At 35.6% G+C, this 21,111-nt stretch overlaps 1 protein-coding gene across 6 annotated transcripts in view; it reads left to right on the forward strand.

The window, feature by feature from the left end:
- Window positions 1-12,996: 12,996 nt before the first annotated feature.
- The window catches only part of LOC145247409 (serine/threonine-protein phosphatase 1 regulatory subunit 10-like), a 138,307-nt gene continuing 130,192 nt past the window's right edge, over window positions 12,997-21,111 (forward strand). For 2 of the 6 annotated variants that reach the window (XM_080109116.1, XM_080109120.1), the window contains exons 1-2: window positions 12,997-13,132; window positions 16,027-16,124. The gene's annotated coding sequence lies outside the window, so the exon portion shown is untranslated. Of the gene's footprint in view, window positions 13,691-13,741; window positions 13,834-15,111; window positions 15,133-16,026; window positions 16,125-21,111 lie in introns of those variants that run through there. The other 4 variants (XM_080109118.1, XM_080109121.1, XM_080109117.1 and 1 more) reach the window with 4 other exon arrangements.

A 21,111-nucleotide genomic window follows, 5' to 3' on the forward strand; every position in this document is an offset into this window, starting at 1 on the left:
TTCTTCTTTTGATAAGCTTATATATTTTTTTCTCTTTCTTTCGTGTTTCGTAACAATAACAAAAGAAATTGTGATTTTGTTCATTCGTATAGAAGTTTAACAAAAATGGAGTCACAGTTGATTTCAAGCTTTGTTCAGGGACTGACCTCGGAATTAAAAAGGACAGTCGGTTACCAGTTCCATAAGAGGGGAAACACGTTTAAGAGGAATAGTGCCATTGGAAAACAGAGGCGATGTTGGCTATAGGAGGTGGATGGAGGACATAGAGAGGTATTTTAGGGTGACCGGGGCAACGGACGAGGAAAAATGCCAGATAGCTTTCTTGACCACAAAGGGCCCGGTCGGACGATTCGTTAACCGACTCATGCTGAATAATGAAAACCTAGCATGGGCAGAGTTGAAGAGGTCCCTAGAGGACTATTATGGGATCATCCCAAACCCTAACAGGCATATAGTCGAATTAGCAAATGTAAGGCAGGGTAGGCTAGAAGGGATAGAGGACTGTATGCAAAGGATAATCGGATTAGCAGAAGGGGATTATAGTGGGATAGCTCAAGGTAGTGAACTAGTTAGAAAGCAGGTACTTGGATTTTTTGTAGAGGGTCTCAGGGATAAGGAAGTAAAAATGGCTGTGATGAGAGACGAACCACAGGATCTTCAAGCGGCTTATCAAAAAGCCTTAGCTGAAGTAATATGGAAGATCTGGCTTAACACAAGCCAGGAATATGAGGACGAACCCATGGAGGTTTGTCACACGAGACGGCAGATTCCAGCTGATGCAATGGGTCCAGCCAGTTCCCTAAGATATGGAGACCAAGTAAAGAGTAGGGGTTCGTTATATAAAACTAGGAAGAAAGAGGAAGGTAGGCAGATCATTAGGTGCTACTGCTGTGGCGAAGTTGGTCACATAGCAAGATTTTGCAGCATGTGCATTCAGGGAAATGAATGTGTTCTGTTCATGCAACTCCAGTCGAGCAGAACAAGAATATACCGACACACGTAGTCGGTAATATGGGCACCTCAAATTCTATTTTAATTAGAATAGAAGGAAAAAATATAGAATCCTAGTAGGTATGGGAGCAGAAGTGTCAGTGATACACAACAGTGTTTTTAAGGCACTTAAGCAGGGACCTGAACTAGCGATAAAAGGGTTAGTCTTAGAACAGCAAATGGGTCCCCATTAATTGTAGAAGGGCTTGCTCGATTAAGAGTAGAGATAGGGAGTCAATCTAACCACCAGGAATTCTTTGTCACAGAAAATCTGAACAGAAGCGTAATACTAGGACATGACTGACATCAGAAAAATAGGATTAGAATGTACTTCGATTTGGGAGCGATAAGAATAGGTGACAAGTAATAGCTCTGGAGTATGATGCCCATATTTCATCAATAGTTAGGTTAACACGTAAGCTAACATTAAAACCTCAGCATCTGCATATGTGCATGGCTCATGCAGGTTTTAAACATGAGAAGGGTTCAGAATATGAGGTAGAACAAATAAGTAGTTATTTTGTTAGCAACCTTAGCGGGATATCAGTAGCTAATGCGGTAGTGAAAGTGGAAAGGTCTGGTAGGTTTCTGTTATTGATAATGAACAACACGAACCAGACTGTCACCCTACAAAGAGGCTGCAAAATAGCTACATGTAGTGCAGCTGGTAGCATTACAGAAATTACCACATCAAAGGAAAATAGAAGCACAATTTTGGAAAATAATCTGAAGGGAATAAAAGTACCTGAAGAGTTTAAGTCGGAAGTTGATAGGGTGCTGAAGTGGAATAAAAATTTATTCATTACGAACGATAAAGACTTGGGCAGAACCGATACCATGGAGATGTGTATCGAGACAGGAGCCCATACGTAAATGTCCATACCGAACACCGCTAAAACAAAGGAAAGCAGTAGATTTGGCATTAAACGAGATGATGCGGGCTAGAGTAATTGAAAAGTCGAATAGCCCGTGGAGCTTTTCGATAGTGTTAGTCAAAAAGAAAGATGATACCAAAAGATTTTGCGTAGATTTTAGGGCTTTAAATAAAGTCATGAAGAAGTATGCCAGAGCGTTACCAGTCATTGACGATATATTAGCCTCGCTCGGATCAGAAAAATAAAAATACTTCTCAAAATTGGATCTAAAGTCGGGCTACTGGCAGGTTAAACTGAATAGGAACGATAGAGAGAAAACTGCGTTCACTGCCACCGGGGTTTATTTCACTTTAACATGATGCCGTTCGGACTTGCGAATGCCCCCATGGTCTTCCAAGAATTGATGTCCATAGTTCTACAGGGATAGGAAGACTATGCATTACCGTATCTGGATGATATCCTAATATTCTCAGATACGATGGAAAGCCAGTTAGATCACATAGATAAGGTACTATCTAGTTTACGTAAGCACAACCTCAAGTTGAAAGCCACAAAGTGCGAGTTTTTCAGGAAGAAAGTACAGTATCTGGGGTTCAAAGTAGGTGAACGGAGTATACTGCCAGATCTGGACAAGGTGAAATCGATCAAATCGATTTCGACCTCAACCACTGTGAGACAAGTGAGGGCCTTCATTGGTATGACGTCATATTATCAGCGATTTATAAAGAATTTTTCCGAGATCGCCAAGCCACTGGTTTGTCTAACGAAGAAACATGCGAGGTTCCAGTGGGACGACGCATGTCAGTCTGCCTTTGATAATCTGAAAACAAAGCTCACAGATATGGTTAGGTTATACTGGCCTATCCTGATCTCGAGAAGAGCTACTGGCTGTACACGGATGCCTCCGATTACGCAATTGGGGCATGTCTGTTGCAAATGATCTATGATCAGAGGGAGGGTAAAGAGGTTGAAAAACTAATTTACTTCTTATCCCATAAACTTAGCGATACTCAGACGAGATGGTCGACTATAGAAAAAGAGGCATACGCAATGCACTATGCAATTCATAAACTAAATCACTATTTACATAGTGCTGAGCTCACCATCTTTACCGATCATAAACCCTTGGAATACCTATTAAACTCGCCTATACAAAATAGAAAAATACAAATGTGGGCTTTGAGTATGGCCGGCTATAATTCCACCATACAGTACTTGAAGGGGAAGGATAATGTGTGTGCCAATCTCTTGTCACTGTGGTAAATTCAAGCTGAGACAACAACGATCCCCTGGTAGAAATAGATGGTAGGAATTATACTATGGGTGCAATAAACTCGAATTGTTTTGAGCCAAAAGAGTTTGCATCATATAAAAAGGCAGAGGGCTCAGTGGAATCATATGAACGTCCTATGTTATCAGGTTTAGATGTAGTTAGGGAACAAGAAGTAGATAAGGAAATTAGAGATTTAAAGATGCGGATGAAGAATGGGAAATCGTCCAAGGCAGAACAGAAAAAGTTCATACTAATGGATGAGATAGTGTATTACCTATCAGAACCCGACGATGAACTGTTGATAAGGTTGTACATGCCATCGCATCTTAAAAAGACAGTGCTACTTCAGTAACATGATGATAATGGTCACATGGGCATGGAGAAACGTTCCACGCCATTAAAAACAAATATTTCTGGCCGTGTTTATTTAAAGAAGTGAATGAATACATGGGTAAATGTATTCCCTGCCAAACCAGAAATTTAAAGAAGCAACAGCTTCAAGTGCAGGAGGGTGATCTGCCTCCTTTTCCTTTCGCAAAATTAGCATTGGATATTTCTGGGCCCTATCCAAAGACACATTCGGGTAAAGGAAAATGGTCCCGAAAACATTAACAAAGTGATGAAAAAGGCATTGGGGGACCTCAACATACATCATGTGACAACGTCGTGTTACCACCCCCAAAGTAACGGCAAAATTGAGAGACTGCATAGGACGATGCATGACGTTTTATCAAAGAAAATCGGGAATGATGAACAGTTGTGGGATGCATACATAAACCAAAATGTTAGCGGCTGTTAGGTTTCACGTGTGCGAGACTATGAAATTCTCGCCATTCTATTTACTCTACAACAGGAATGTAATTCTGCCCCGGGACAATGCATTAATGCCTCGTAGAAAATACTATGGCAATGAACAACGAGATCACGCTACAAGAGATGCACTGATCCTTTACTTTGGTTAGGGATAATGTTAGGAAAGCTAGGAGAAAGATGATAGAAATCTCTGATAAAAAAAATGAAATCTGTGGACTTTAAAGTTGGAGATGTAGTTTATTATAGGAATCACCAGAGATGGAGTAAGCTAGATACGCTTTGGAAACCTTATTATGTACTGATAGAGAAAACGGGTCCCATCTCATACAAAATTAAGGACCAGTTGACGGGCTCCATGATGAAGGCACACGCAGAGCATCTCCGTGCAGCGTCAATTGAGGAATGGGAAATTCCTAAAGCGGACAAACCATTGAGAAGAAGGGCATTGGCGACTCCAAGACAGTCGGATAACGAGTCAGCCACAGAGGAAACTACTATACCAAGACAGAGGGGGCGACCTCGACGGGAGAGGCTGGTTGAGAAGTCAAGTGTACCGTTGATGGAGGATAGAGTCATAACGCGTAGCATGACGTCAAAAATTGCAAATAGCTAAGACGCAAGCTAGCCTCTATTTGCATCACTTGCGGAAGTCGGGGAGAGAAGCAAGAATTTCTCGGAAAAGCCTAGAGTAGGATCAGAATTTGGAAGTAATAAAGAGGAACCACCGAGAGAGAATTGTTTGGGTTGGGTTAACTCGATATTCTGCTGGTAGGATGAGAGATATTCCTCTTGAGGTTCGTTCCATGGGTGTCACTTGGAAAGATGACGGCGGCTATCGTTTCGACAGAGTATGTGAGACGTGAGATCGAGTTACATATGATGAAAAAAAAAAAAAATAATAAATAAAAATAAAAAATAAAAATATAAATGTAAGGATATGCATATATTTTTTTCTTTTTTATCATTGTTAGTTCGAGCAGAGCACACACGGGGACATCGAGTGTCACCAACCAATGTTTTTGTTTTTAATTACAACGCGATTACCGTCGAAGTGGGTGTTTTCAGTAGGACAATATAACAATGACAGACAAAAAAAAAAAAAGACAAAAAAAAAAACTGTATATCTGACTATTTTGTATGCGGCTGCTGAATGCATAATCTAAAGAGAAAAAAAAACTGGGTGAAAAAAGAAAGAGAGGAATCATTTTTTTTCTCCTTTTTTTTCCTTCTCTTACATATAAGACAATTAATTGTTCGTTGTTGTTTTGTTGTGTGAAAATACATGTAAAAGCGCTTGTTTTTGTGTTTAATTTGGACAATTTTCATGTATAAATTTGTTCTGAAATGTTTTTGTATAATAGAAAAAAAAAATATATATATATATATATATATAGAGAGAGAGAGAAATGGTGGCGACGGGATGGAAAAGAAAAAAAAGAAAGATATGCATATATATATATATATATATATATATATATATATATATATATATATATTTTAATTTGTGGGGGAGGGGTGCGTACAGTGAATTGTGCGGAAGACTGCAGGTGTGAACTGTCAATGGCAGCAGAGGTCGGATGTATTCGTTGATGAGGTCACCGACCCCCCCCCCCGTCCTACGTCACTGCTAAGTTTCTCACTGTTACACGCAACCATTGAATTTAGTTGCAGCATTTTGGAAAAAAGAATAAAGAACTTTATTTTTTCTACAAGTTATTAGCGTCTGTTTTTGGCCGGAGAGCACTGAGGGGCGCATCACACAGACAGATAAGGTCACATTTGTTTACTCTAATTGCAGTTCTAAATGTTATGTAATTAAGCACAATGTAGAAAATATGCACAAATAGAACTATGCATAATAGCGCAATTCCTCCCACCACTGACTCACTTCCCACTCAATGACATTAGCAGCAGGGAGATGATGGGGGTTTTGTGGTTGATGATGTGGGCTAACAAGCTGGGTATACCAAGTTCAAACCCAGTTTGTTCCACAGAAACACTTTCACTTAGAAACGTTGACAATCTTCACGTTGTCTCTCCAGTAAGTACCCGATACCCTTCTAGGAAGAATTCTTAATAGAAAGATACTGGAGAAACAAATGCCAACAAAATCATCATCATAAATGATACTCAATGAACAAACAAATAAACAAACAGCAGCAGTAACAATAACAGTGGCAACAACAACGACAGCAACAACAACAAAAATAGCAGCTACAACAACAACAACAACAACAACAACAACAACAACAACAACAACAACAACAACAACAACAGCAGTAGCACCAGCAGTCTAAACCCATTCATTCTACAGAAACACTGTCACTTAAGAACGTTAGCAACCTTCCCATAGTCCCTCACAATGTCAATAAAAAACATCAAGAATGATGCCCAACAACAACAAGAAGCAGCAACAGTACGTACAACATACAACATACAACATACAACATATATCTACTGAAGAAGGAAAGAAATTCCATGGTTTGCGCACAAAATGAAGATATCTAGAAAAGCAGAAATCTGGAAAGGAAAGGTGATATCCATGAAGTGGAAGAAAGAGATGTGGTCGCTCCTCAAAAGTCTCACAGTGACAAAGAACACTGACGCTGCCAGAATAACCACCGATTGAGGCGAGGTCAGATCAGTACTGAAAAATTTCAACCTAGCAAAAGCTGTTAGACCTGACGAGATCCACCTCAGATTCTTACATCACCTTGATTCAGTAGTGGAAAGGTTCTGTAGCAGACAAAAATTGCAACAAGCAGAAGCAGGAGCAAATTCTCGTGGCTGGAGATTTGGAATCCACTTTCTTCCTGGCTTGTCCAATCAGAAGCCAGCTCTCAGTCATGTGACCAAGTTTATTAAATATTAAACCAGCAATATACTGTCCCTCTTTCTTCTCGGTTCTTGCTGACAGCACAATTCTCTGTGGGAGTACAACCAACATGGCTATCTTCAAGCATGGATTTCAACGAGTGGTATGCACACATACTCTCTTTTTACCACAGGACTCTCTTATCTTTTGTCCCCGTCCATGGGGGTCATATTATGATAAACGAATGCTATGATCCACATATATAGCAACAGAATAAGCCACCATCAAATAAACCACTGCCCCTGGATGTCATATCTTTAATTAACGATGGAGAAGCTAGAGATGAGCCAATGCTTCATGGGACGAGCGATCACTGAGCAAGTAAAAACCCATGTCATCAAATTGCAGAAGCAAACGTCAAACATATGGTTGGAGACAGGTAACCCTATCTCTGAGACAATTAGGAACAAGTCTGTATACATGGACACTGAGAAGAAATTGGCATGCAGCAGTCTGGCAGAATAATGGGACACCTTCAACCTGATCCTCTATACTGACGAATCAGCAATGAGTGGTACTGCTACAGGCGGTGGTAGAATCGTTGCCATCACCAGCCCCTCAAGAGACTCCTAAGTCCCCCACTCTTTCACCATTCCAACAGGCAGATGTTCTTCCTTCCAAGCAGAAATGAAGTCAATGCAAAATGCAATACAGATAATACAAGATGAAGGGCAGATCCAAAAGGCATGGATATTCAGTGATAGCCTCTCTAACTTCCAAAGTATCCAGACACTTTTTTTCTCCTTCTCCCTAAAAAACAACAACCATCACCCCTGATAATTTTGCCTCCAACTCTGTCCTCACCCTATCTATTGTCTCTCTCTCCCATTGGAACTATAACCCTTTTCTGACTTGTTGCTCCTCCTCCTCCTCGTCAACAACAACAACAACAACAACAACAACAACAACAACAACAACAACAACAATAACAACAACAACAACAGCAGCAGCAGCACCAGCACCAGCAGCACCAGTAGAAGCAACAAAATATTCCTATGCTCAGCAAACAGGGGATAAAATGGAAAACTATATTCTTGAAAAGGAGGTGCATGCAAAGTAGCTCCTCCCTGGTTCATCAAAAGACAAAAAAAAAAAATCTCAAAAACAAAAGGGAGGAAAAAGTTGGGCTAGTCCCTCAGTGAGCATGCACCATCTCAGACACCAGCAAAACCCACATGCACACAACCAACTCCTACCCCAGAACAACTTCAGACAAAGTACCCACCTCCACTCTGCAAAAACCGGTCCCCACACCAATACAAAAAGCAAAACCTGTCCCCACATCGCATGCACCAAAACAGACACCCACACACACACACACACCACTCAGCTCTAATCCTCATGAACCGAAGAAAAAGAAGAGCCACTCAGTCTCTCTTTCTCACCAAAAAGAACAATGATAACGCCCCCCCCCCTTTTCAATATTTGGAAGGACATATGCAAAATTGATCCCCTGTCTGTTGGTACAGACCTTTCACTTTGACAAAGGAGAAAACCTCTGTCAGAACTCCATCAGATAGGAAAAAAGAAATTGATAACCCCACTGACTTCCTAGGTGCCCCTTTTGTGACATAAGGGTTCTAGCTGGCTGTAAGAACTCTGGCAGATGCTGGAAGCTACAGAGGAGGCCATCATAGGAATGAAACTATCTAAGGACAAAGACACTTCCCTCAAAAAACTTTTACCAGAATGCAAGAGAAGAGTTCCATTACTGGTGCATCCATCACTCTTCAGTGATCTTAAATTAACCTTTCTTTTGGACGCTAGCAGGATTGCTTGCAGTGGCTAGGACATCTGGAAACTGGCAACATTGAACATGGTGTATAGTGTCATCATCCTCTACTGGAACCAGGTACGACACTGCATAAGCTAAGTTCATGTCTCTTAACTTGGCTAGCTGCTTGAATGTGATGGGCTTGAGGTCTTTAAACTGGGCAGCTCACATTCAGAAAGACCTCTTGTCCCTAAGAGTGGATGTTGCTGCAAACCAGTGTAACATAGTGCATATGGGCACATGGGAAGATATCAGCAGCAGCAAAGGATGGCTGGCTTTCAAAGAGATTAGCAGCAATAGCCAAAAAATGTGCATATACAAATTAGGTATTAGAAGAAAAAGGAAAAAAAAAATCACATACTTGGGGTAGAAACAAAGTTGATGTCAAAGAAAACGGACATGTAAAGTTGAAGGCGAGAAAGGGCTGGCTATAGCCAGTGTGAGGTTGGGGAAGAAAGTATACACTGGACGAGATGGACAATGGTGAGAGACTTTTAAGTGGTGTTGAGATGGGAGAGTTCGGTAATAAAGACTTATGTTAAAAAGAGAAAAATTCTGAGCTGGATTTTGATTTATTTATTTCCAGTTTTATTTTTATGAATTTATTTATTTAAAACAAAGTGTAACACCACACAAAATTACATACATTTATTTTGGCTGCCGTGACTAGGTCTTTTAACATAAAAGGATCAACATGAAGAAAAAAAGAAAGAAATATAAACGTTACCACAGAAAAATGTAGTTGCAAAAGAAGGTTGAAAAAATGCAGTCGCAAATAAGGACTTAAAAACAAACCCAGCTGAGAGTCGAAAACTTGGAAAAAAAGAAAAGATATTTCACCAGTTGGTGAGTCACTTGTCTGCTTTCTTTTCTTCTTATCTGCTCACTTTTGAATTTTCTTCTATCCTGTCAGTCATATTTTCTTGTCTTGTAGGGACCGTGGTTGTCAATGATGTTTTAGTGTTAAAAACAAATGTTTTAGTCTTACTGGTCGGTTATGCATTATTATAAGTAATATTGTTTCATACTAATTTTAATGTAGCAAATAGCTTGTTTTTCTCCATCAAATATGCTTAGCACCTTGCACTAGATAAGACAAAGACAAAGAAGCAGTTAGAAGAGAAACTAATCTGGACAGGGGTGATGGGGATATAGTTAGTCAAAAACTAGCTAGCAGGACATTTGGCATGAGGCTAGTGAGCATTACAAAGGCCAAGTAGTTAGGGCTAGACTAAGAAAAGATTCCAAAGCAGTGAACTCCGATGCAGATGAGCATAGGGAGTTTTCTAGGTGTGGTTTGAATAGGTATATTGCGAGAGTCTTTCATTATCTCCCAGTCAGTGTGTCAGGGCTGTCCGTGGTCGCCCCCTGCTTTATGTCCTTGTGTTGGAGCTACTACTTCACAAGCTAAGGCATGGGGAAGCAAGTTTGGTTTTCACAGAATCAATTTGCTTGGTGGAACACCGGTCAAAGTCTCCATGGTCGCCAATGACATCACCATCTTTGTGTTATGGTTCTAAGACATCAAGATGGTAACAGAGGGCTAAAATCAACTGCATCAAGTTGGTCGGCCTATTGTTAGGTATCTGGAGTGGTGTCACCACCCTTCCGGCACCTTTGAGCTGGACAGGTGGCCTGGTCCACATCCTTGATATATGGTCCAGACCAGACTTCCAGCTTGAAAAGAATTAGTCAGCGGTACAGTTAAAGGTCAAATCATGGGCCATTTCTTGGCTTTGAAGGAAACTTTCCTTAAAGGGTAGAGTGGAGGTGTGTACCACTTACATCTTTCCTCTCATCCTGGACTGACTGGCTGTACTTACTCTGACTATAAAATACCTAAAGGCCTTCGTGCACCTCCTGTTCTTGCATTTTTATGACAGAAAGAGGCATTGGGTTTGTAGACAGGTCTATGTTCATCTGTATGTGGGAAACTTTGGAATGTCTGATATGGAGTCCACATGTCATTTGTCTCACCAGTCCCTGAACCCATTCCAGGTGCTGGATATGCTGAAAAAAATAGGTAAATGATAGAGATAGAAGGCTTTATTTCAGAATCGGCCACACCAGAAATATGTAAAAACGTACGAAAATGTCAGCTGTCATGGTGGCAAAGGGGTGGTAGACGGCAAAGTGTACACTTATTTACCACTTGAAGGCATTGGGTCAGTGATTCTCAACCATTGTGCCGTGACACATTAGTGTGCCATAGAATGATTACTGGTGTGCTACGAAGAGATAATAGCTAAAAGCTATTTAATTTCATTTTGTTTAATAAAGACATTTAATTTCTTAATCATGATGACACCGTGCAGTTCAAGATTGTTGAATTTCTGGAATCTAAATGTTTCAAGCATACTAATTGGTAAGCTTTTTTACGGTTCATATTAGTGATGGGATAATTAATCGGAATATTAGAAGATTTTCAAAGTCTCGGGAATCGACATCGGAGCTGAAACATTCAGACACAATTTCAATACCAAAACCATTCCTAAATATACAGGTTGTAAGACAAAGTTAATTTCAAGCTAATCTAACTTCATGCAGTAGCAATATAGATTATCTTGCAAATGAATGTATTTTAATTCTTGTTAGTGATATGAATTGTGAAAAAAAACTTCAAAAAATGATTATTTGCAATTTAAAATTCATTATTGTTACCTAGCATATTGTAAATGTTTTATTGCAAAAACGTTTTATGAGTAGAAAATATTTATTTATTTTTTTCATAGGCGTGCCACGAAATTTTTAAAAAATCAATAGTGGGCCACCATGTAAAAAAGTTTGGAAACCACTGCATTGGGCAGTGAGAGTAAAAGAGGAATCGACCACAACATTCAAGTTATTGGACTGTGTCATTCTGTCTAGCACCAATCATCCAGGTTTGAAATCAAGCGGCATATGAAAGAGTCTCAAATCTAATAGGTCCGGCACTATCGCCCAACCACAAACCTCTGTCCCATACACTGCAGTGTTGAATTCCTGTGCTAGTTTTACAAGTACTTTAATGGAACATGCTCTGATGAACTCATAGCGCTTGTACCTCCTTGACATACTCCTTACTAATCTGAAAAACAGTAAAATCCCACTCTTTCACTGTTGAGGTCTCTTGATGCCAGAGAGCCTTCTACTTTAAGTTTCTTCCCTCAGACTATTAGATTTTGGAATTCCCTCCCTATTTCCTGTTTCCCTGACTGTGTTATCTTGCAGTTTAAAGGTAATATGAACAGAGACCTCGCAGCTAAACTCTCCACTTCCCTGTTAATCACGATTCCCAATAGTAACCCTTACGTTCCAAGTGACATTATGTCTAGTGGAAAAGAGTAAAAAAAAAAAAAAAAAAAAAAAAGAGTTTGGGGAACATGTGTACTGTGAGAATATCCGAATGTGATTTTGATGCCTTTAAAATGTCAACTGGAAAATAAACTCATAAAATTACTAATTAAAAGGCAGGGTTATGAACGGGAATTATCGTTCCTCCTTGGTTAGTTTTGTTCTTGACTTGTCTATAAAGACGGTGACTATATTTTTCCGATCTAGTTTTTATTTTCAGCGTTTCGTTTCACACATTTCAGCGTACGATTAAATGGTTTTCTGTATTATTAGAACATGAAAAAAAAAAAAAGAAGTTATTTAAGAATAATGTGTAAGTCCTTGATATAATTTACATCAGGAATTAACTAAAACATAGATATAAATTTCCGATTGTTTTTTCAGTAAAAACTGCCAAGATAATTAAAAAATTATTTTTCTAGGAACTGTCATATGGTTTGTCTATTAAATATTATATGGGATTTTAGTAGGGTTACATAAGTAATTTACCAGGTCAGCTTTAAGAAATAACCTCTAACCTTTTCGTTACCAATACATTATTTTGAATTAAAATTAATACTTTAATAAATAAAATAGCACTTATTTAATTTGAATAATTTGTTAAAATATAAATAATAAAAAAAGTACGCGGAGCTCGACCAGCTCCAGATTTATATTTAAAATTTAAAAAAAAATCCATTTCGCGAAATAACCTCTAACCCATGTGGATAAATTAAAAATATAAAAATACATATTTTTTCTATTAAAACTTCAAATTAATACTTTAATAAATAAAATAGCTGTATATGAATTTGAATAACTTATTAATATATTTTATAAATATAAAAAAAATCAAATGTACTTTTACTTACAGAGTATATTCTGAGGCTTAGAAGGAGAAAGTAGAAAATAAGATTAGAGAGATATGCAAAACATTGTAACATTATGCATATGCGAGTAATTAAAATTTATGAAAAAAATAAATATAGAATATTTTTATTTAATTTAATGTTAATTTTGTTATTTTTGAATTGTTTAAAATTACGATTTCATTTTTTTCGGAAATAGGTTAATCTTGATATCCCTTACCGGTCCTTCTCTGTGACGTCACAGTCAGAAAAAGGCAGTGTTAAAAATTAGCGTGCTGCATGTCGTTTGTTATCTGTGGAAAAATAGTAGACAACTTTGAGGATAAGATTTATGTTTAAAAAAGAAAAAGGGTAATTCTTATAACTTTTAACATCAAAGTATGAAGCGAACACGTGTTAAATGACGAATGAAAACCACCAACCAAGATAATTAATGCGATATAAATTCAAATGTCTGTAGGCTGAACAGAGAAGACTTAGGTGTTTTTTTTTTTTTAATGGACGAACAGAAAGAGAAACCTACGACTAAGCATTCAAAATTAAATTTAACCATAAACTGCAGTAGTCCCCCGCATTTAAGTATAGTGATATATCGACAGAAAGTCTGATACATTAAATTACGTATTTTCAAAACGCTAATCTTGAATATTTTAAAGCTTAAAATCACTATTCCTGTAAGAAAATAATAATGGCGGTCGTGTTTAGCGTAGATATTCTTTTTTCTGCGCTTTAAAATTTATATAAATCTAATTTAGAGAAATCATAAGGACAATTTTTAATGTTATATAAGACTATGAAACCTTAATTTTTTTTGAGGTTTTAAGTTATCACCTCGTGTTATTTTTATTTTTCTTTTTTTTCGTTTTTTTTTCTTTTCTGTCCCCCCCGATTGGAATTTTAACTTGTCAGGTATGTAAGTAGCGCCGCCATCTTTTTTTTTTTTTTTTTTTTTTTTCCTGCCTTCGTGGACGAAAGATGGTGGAGACTTTTTGATAAGAAGGCACTCCTTTTTTCTGCTTTTTTTTCCGCTCTCAAATTCATCCCTACAACCGGTAAATTGTCTGACACCTTAGTGAAAGACTTTATAAATACTTGATAGGGGTCAACCCGTCAATTGTTGTACCATACAGCGTCCTAAATTCTTTTTTTTTTAAGAGACAACCATTCCGCACGATTGCTTGATCCCTCTGTACGTTTTCAGCGTCCCAAATTCGCTACGGTCTTTTTCTATATTAGATTATTAGTTTAAAAATTACATTTCAATTTTAGATAAAAATACACATGAAAAGTTTAATTTAGTTTTTAACTATTTTATTTTGATAACTAGTACTAGTAAAATAAAATATAAAAAATAAAATAAATTCATTGGTAGTAAAAAAAAACAAAACAAACTTCAAAACATATACAAAGTAATTAAAAACTTGGTTAATAATAATACATACATACATTTATTTAAAAAGAAATCGATATTAAATTGAGTCTTTATATTATATATTATATATATCTTCAACTGCAATGCAATGTTAAAACTACAAGTCTGATATAGAATGAAAAGGAACTTTGGACACTGAAAACGTACACAACAAAAATATCTCCCGCAAAATACCCCCCCCACACACTTTTTTTATTTTTTTTCGTAAAACGAAAACTGCAAGGAAAACAAATATAAACATTCAAGCCAAGAATGTTTAAAAAAATAACTATAAACTCAGATGGTGTTTACGTTCAATAAGTGTTCGAATCTAACCCAAATCATGTAAAAACAAACTTTGAACTCGACGAAAAAGACAATTTAAAAATATTTGTTTAAACATTTACACACAAACACACACACACACACGTATATATATATATATATATATATATATATATATATATATATATATATTTTTGTTATTGTTTTTTCAAGCGATACATACGGTTATTATTGGCTCCGCCTCGAAGCTCATTTTTTTTTTATTTACTTAGAAAGTCGCCCTTTTTAATTTGTTTGGACGTATATAACATCGGGAAATAAACTGCTTTTATTTTCCTGATATTAGAAAAATTTGACGATTATTTTTAGGACAAAGTTTTTATATATATTTTACATGTTCATAATTTATATTTATGTTTGCATTTAATTAAAATGAATTAAACATTTAATTATATTAAGAAAAACAACCTTCTACTTTAAAAATATTGTAATCTAAATCATTTCATTATACAATATAATATTGTGTGAGTTGGATACTATTTTTTTCTTTTTGCATGACTAAAACAAAAGTTTGTATAATTGACTTTTGGTAAACGGTTGCACTTGCTTAAAATTACTCCCCTCCGTCTCTGCCGAATTGAATAAGAAATTATGTGTAAGTAAAGGAGAAAAGGCAAAATTTGGAATTGTTGTTATACATGAATATATATCTATGTACAAGCACGTGTCGAATCAAATTCGATTTTAAAGATTTTTTGTACCCTTTTATTTATTTTTTTTAACTTTAAAGTTTTTACTTGTAAAAGAAAAAATAATTGAATTTTTATTTATGAAAAGTATCACTTTAATTATGAAATTATATTTAAAAATTTATTTGTACACACAAAAAAGAAATTGACTTTAGCCTTTTCTATATTCCGTCATTTTCATTTTATTTAATTTTTAGCATTTTTAATTTATTTAAACTTTTTCACACACATATATATATATATATATATATATAATCTCGATGCTTTGATTAATGTAAATGACTACACCAAAACGGTGATTATTTAAAAAAAAGAAAAAACTTTTTCGTAACTTGTTTTTTAAATGGCAATAGATGATTGCAAAAATATCGCTGTAAGTAAAAACAAAAAATAAATATTCACAAGAAGCACGTGTCCCGAATTCGGTGTAAAAGTAAAATGAAAAGTATTTTTACTTCTGTAATGAAAGTTTTTTTAATGGTAAAATATGTGAAAAAAATCAACTTTAGACATTAATTTATATTTTAAATTAAAAAATCAATTTTGGTATTAAATTTTTTTATCAAATTATACAAAAAAAAACATTGCAATATTTTTAACACAACTTCGCATCTAAGTTTATTTTTATGTCAACAAAACTCTTCATTCTAAAAGCACGTTTTTGGAAAATGTTTAAACATTTTAGTTTTCATATTAGTGTGTGTAAAAGTCTATTTTTAACAAAAGCTTAGAATATTTCAATTTTCTTGTGGTTGAATTTATAATTTTTGTGTAATATTCAAATTTCTTTTGTTTTGTAGGAATTTTGCAAATCCTGATTCTTTGACGAGAAAGAATTTCTAGCTATTTCTAGCTTTTTCTGATGATTTTTCCAAACTCGTGAACAAGCATTTAATATGTAAGTATTTGTCATTTTTTTTTCTTGAAAAATAAACTGAGAGGTTAGGGTTCAATTCCTGATGACCACCTGCTTTTATGATGACTTATGGGTGTGAAATTAGGTTTTAGTATTTACTGCAGTATTCAAAACCTGAGTAGAGCTAAATGAGTATATAAAAACATTAAGGTTAGCTACACAGAAACGACAACGTTTGTTTCGTTCCAAAAATAATTCATCAGAATGCATTTAGTATCCAATTTATTTGATGGAATGAAACACAAACGTTTCTGTGTAGCTCACTTGGTTGTTTCACGCATAGATTTAAAAAAGTTGGCAAAAAACAAATATATAACAAACAAATGTTATCAAAAGCAAGATAAGTTACTTTTCTACCTAACTGGATAAGTTTTTAGTGTTTTTATTTAATGTAAAATGTTTAATCGGTTCGAAAAACATGCTTACTTATCGGTATATTTGAAAAAGATAAATTGTGACGAGCTCGCTTTTGGATGCGTTAAGTTTGGAAAAATTAGTTAAAACTAAAAAACTATACAAAATACAGTTAGAAACTCGCTCAATATATTTTACTGTGACATAGGTTGACATATTCGGTGGGTTTCTAACAATATTTTGTATAATTTTTTAGTTTGGACTCATTTTCCAAAACTTAACGTATTTCACTAGCAAACTCGCCGCAATTTGTCTTTTTCAAATATAACAATAAACACAGCATGTTTTTTGAACTTATATTGCCTTTGATAACATTTGTTATATATTTGTTTGTTGACAACTTTTTCGAATCTATGTGTATAGTAAAACAAACAGATCCACAATAAATACAAGTTTCACTGTATCGCGCATTGCATCTAACACCATTCCAACATACAAGACCAGGATATTGACCGGAATTATATGCTATAATATTTGTTTGAAATAAGTTCCTCCTATTGGAGTGTGTATGTATGAGGTTAAGAAAGTTCGATTTTTAACTTTTAAATTCAGGTGAACATATCTCGGCTAAAGCAAAAATATATTGGTCGAAATAAGCACCATCAGAATCAACACCCTTTTACCAACGCAAAACAAGTGTATTTATGCCAGTAACTTAAAAATCTTATGTTCTGGTGGCGATGAAGGCGTTTTTTGATATCACTTAGGTTTTTGAAGCATTTCTCTGGGAGAAAGTTGTTGAGATGCTTGAAAAAGTGGTAGTCCGTAGGTGAGAGGTCTGAAGAGTATGGTGGATGAGGCTGAGTTTTGTAACCCAATTTATTCAACTTCTGCAAGGTCGGTTTAGAAACGTGTGGTTGGGCATTGTCATTAAGGAGAATTAGGTCTATTCTGTTGGTTAATGCTGGGTATTGTTGTGAAAGTTTCTGATGCATTTCATCTATTTGTTGACTGTACTTGTCCACCGTAATGGTTTCGTCGGCATTCAAAAAACTAATGGATGAGATCAGTCGCAGACCATCAAACAGCATGACCTTTAGTTGCAACTCTAACTTTGGGAAGTGTTGCAGAGCTTCGTCGATGTCTAACTGCTGAGCTGAACATCACTGGTTGTTATAAAGAACCCACTATTCACCACTAGTCGCAATCCGGTCAAGTAATTCTTATGTAAAAGAACAGATGACACTTCAAAACGGCGTTTTTTTTGGATGTTGTTAAATTTGTGAGGCATCTGGGTCATTCCATATCAATTCACCAGGCCATTACACCCACCGACACGGAATTACTTGAAATTTGGCACAAATATTCTCCTTCATGAGTTAGGAAAATTTGCCAAATTATTTGGTCCTAAACCTTACCGTTCGGATTTTAGGGGGTATAAAATTTGCATTTTTGCTTCTAAATTTATGCTGCAAAACATCACAGAATTTCAGTGTTTTATAAAATTAAAAAATAAATACTTCCACATATTCAATATTTCTGGAATTTGGTAGGAAGAGCATTTAGGGACTGTAGAATCCGAATATTTAATTATTTTAACCCCATACTTGGTAGAAAATAAAATTTTGCTCACCCAAAAGTATGTCCTCCAAATCATCAATTTTTTACCTATTGTAGCTTACGGTCAGTCTAGAGAAAATATGTCCTCTTCAATTTTCATCATATTTTTTTGATAGCATCTACTATAACTGCTTAAGTTCTCAAAAAAAAATTTGTGAGTTTTTAGCCTACTTTAGAAGATATAGCCCTGTGAATTTATCTTTTTTTTTTTTCTATGTACATGCGGTAATTCAGTGGAAGATTGATAAAGACAATCATCCTAATGCTCCTAAACTCCTCAAATGTTCATATTGTGCTAAGTAAGTTCTTTAAGATTTTGTTAATTTAAAAAGAAAATAATTTAAATATATTTTGCAGATATTGCATTTTGTATGGTACGCCGGTACAGATAGATTGTCTTTAACAAGTGATAAACATTGACTCATGCATTAGGATCAACATTTTATAGAGTTTTTGTCGATGGCATTTAACATTAATTCAAACATAAATGGGATTAAACATTGTTTAAACATAAGATCTGATGGGTAATAATTGTAATAAATTTAGAATTAGGCCAACCGTGAACTGAATGACCCTCTTTTGACCCAGACTGGAACTTGTCTGTGGCACCTAAAATATTTATTAGTCATTTTTCTTACAGTATCCGAAGAGGAAGGTGACATTTTCCTACTTGGATTTTTTACTAGCACACACAATAATTGAAGTAGTGTTTTTTTTTTTTTTTTTTTTTTTTCCAGATAAAGATGAATGAATTGTTCTATTTGTAGTGAGCTAACAGTTGAAACAAGTACTAATTTATTCCATGATAAACAGGTTGGATTAATTTCAGTGAATCATTTGGATGCAATGGATGTAAAGCTTATTGCCTATAGGAAAGGACTTGATGAGGATAAGATACAGACTATCTGTGGCCATCACAAACAGACCTTGTTAACTAAGTATGAGTGGCTTGAAAAGAGTTGTTGCAATCCATTTAAAAATCATAAGAAGCAAATTAAAGGCAGCTTGAAATCAATTTCTCTGAAGTTGGCAGATAAAGCAAAGACTAAGTTACTTATTCCAGGCAAGAAACTCTGTTCTAATTGCCAAATATGAATCATTAAACTTCTTGATGATGAAAAACAAAGGTGTGTATCGGATGAGGAAATGCAAGAACTTGATACAAGTACTTCAACAGAAACAAGATAAATAGCAATGAATGTTTCTCTGCTATTGGAATTTCTCCAATGAAAACAAAAGGGCTTCATGACTCTGGAAATGCTCGTTTAGGTTAGAGAAAACTTTGTTCTGCAATCAGTAGGTCATTAAACATTGACTCTGAGCTGTTATGTGATAAACCTTTAAAATTAAAAAATGAGATTTTAGATAAAGCTAAGTGCTTTGATAAAATGATAGTTCTTGCAGCAAAAGTGAAGTCTGTGGAATCCTCTAAAATGAAAATACAGATCTTGACACTTGCCCTTACCGATTGATCACACAAAAATTCATGAATGTATTTCGTATTTAAGAACACATTGTACGCAATGCTTGCAAATTGTGTTTGGAAAGTGGTATTTTAGCTGTGCATGAACAAAAAAGAGGCAAGTCTTTGTCTGTTGATATTGCACAGTTAATGCAAGCATTTTATCAAGATGATGAGTACACTCGATTGATGCCAGGAAGGAAAGATTATGTTAGTATTAACCGTAATTTATATCAGCAGAAGAAACTCATTGTGCAACCTAAATGAGCTCTTCAGAGCATTCAAGGAACTGAACCTGACAGTATCTCTAGGGTTTTCAAAATTTTGTAATCTTAGACCAAAATGGTGCGTCCTTGCTGGTAGCGCAGGGTACACATGCTGTATATGTATGCACTATTCACCAAAACATCAAACTATTACTGGAACTACTGAATGTACTGTATTAAGATCTTTTGAAATATATTGTCTGCAATACAAGTAATAGATAGTGTATGATTCATAGGTGCCCAAATTGTCCTAAATCATCACAGAAGCTGGAAAAATTTCTTTATGACACCCTTGAAGAATGTATTGGTAATGAAAACTTTATTGCTTGGCTAAGTCACAATCCTGATATTTAAAGCAAAAAAAAAAAAAGGATATTAGTGATAGCAAAGTTTTATTTCTTGGGGGTTTTGCTGAAAATTACAAATTTGTTGTTCAAGACGAGATCCAGAGTTTTCATTGAAGTACCTCCCAATGTACTTTACACCCAGGGATACTCTAAGCTTGAAACCACAATGCAAAGTCAATGTTTTTATATTATATCGAGTGACAACTCTCATGATGTGGTATTTGTTTATATGGTATAGAAAAACATTATCGAGGTGATCAAGGTTAATTTGCCAAATGTGAAAAGTATTGAATATTCTACAGATGGTTGTGCAGCACTACAAGAATTATAAGAACTTTGCCAATTTGTGCAATGATCATAAAGATTTTGGACTTGATGCAAAATGGAACTTCTTTGCAACTAGTCATGGTAAACAACCATGTGATGGCATAGGTGGGACAGTGAAAAGGATAGTAGCAAAAGAAAGTTTACGAAGACCAAATTCCAAACAAATCCTTTCAACAGAAACTATGTTTGAATAATGCAAATCTACAATTGAAGGAATCAAATTCATTTTGATTAAAAAGAGGGAAGTTCAGGAAGCAAGGAGAAGTCTCACTATTAGATTTGAAAATGTATTCACAGTTCCAGGGACAAGAAGTTTTCATCCATTTATTCCGTTCAACAGAGATAAAATAGCCATGAAACAATGTTGTGGAGATGAAAACTATGAGTTGATATGTGACTTCTTTATTGGGGTTGTTTCAGAATATGTTTGTTTCAGGTATGACAGTAACGTTTGGATTGGCATGGTCCTAGAAATTAATATGGAAAATAAGGACTTGCTGATTAAGTTCGTGCATCCAGCTCTTCCGTCACATTCATTTTATTGGAAAGAGGATTTTAAGGATATATGCTTTGTGCCATTAACAAATATTATG

The sequence above is a fragment of the Euprymna scolopes genome, chromosome 25 (assembly GCF_053919585.1).
Source record: "Euprymna scolopes isolate OS-2025 chromosome 25, ASM5391958v1, whole genome shotgun sequence".
NCBI lineage: Eukaryota > Metazoa > Mollusca > Cephalopoda > Sepiida > Sepiolidae > Euprymna > Euprymna scolopes.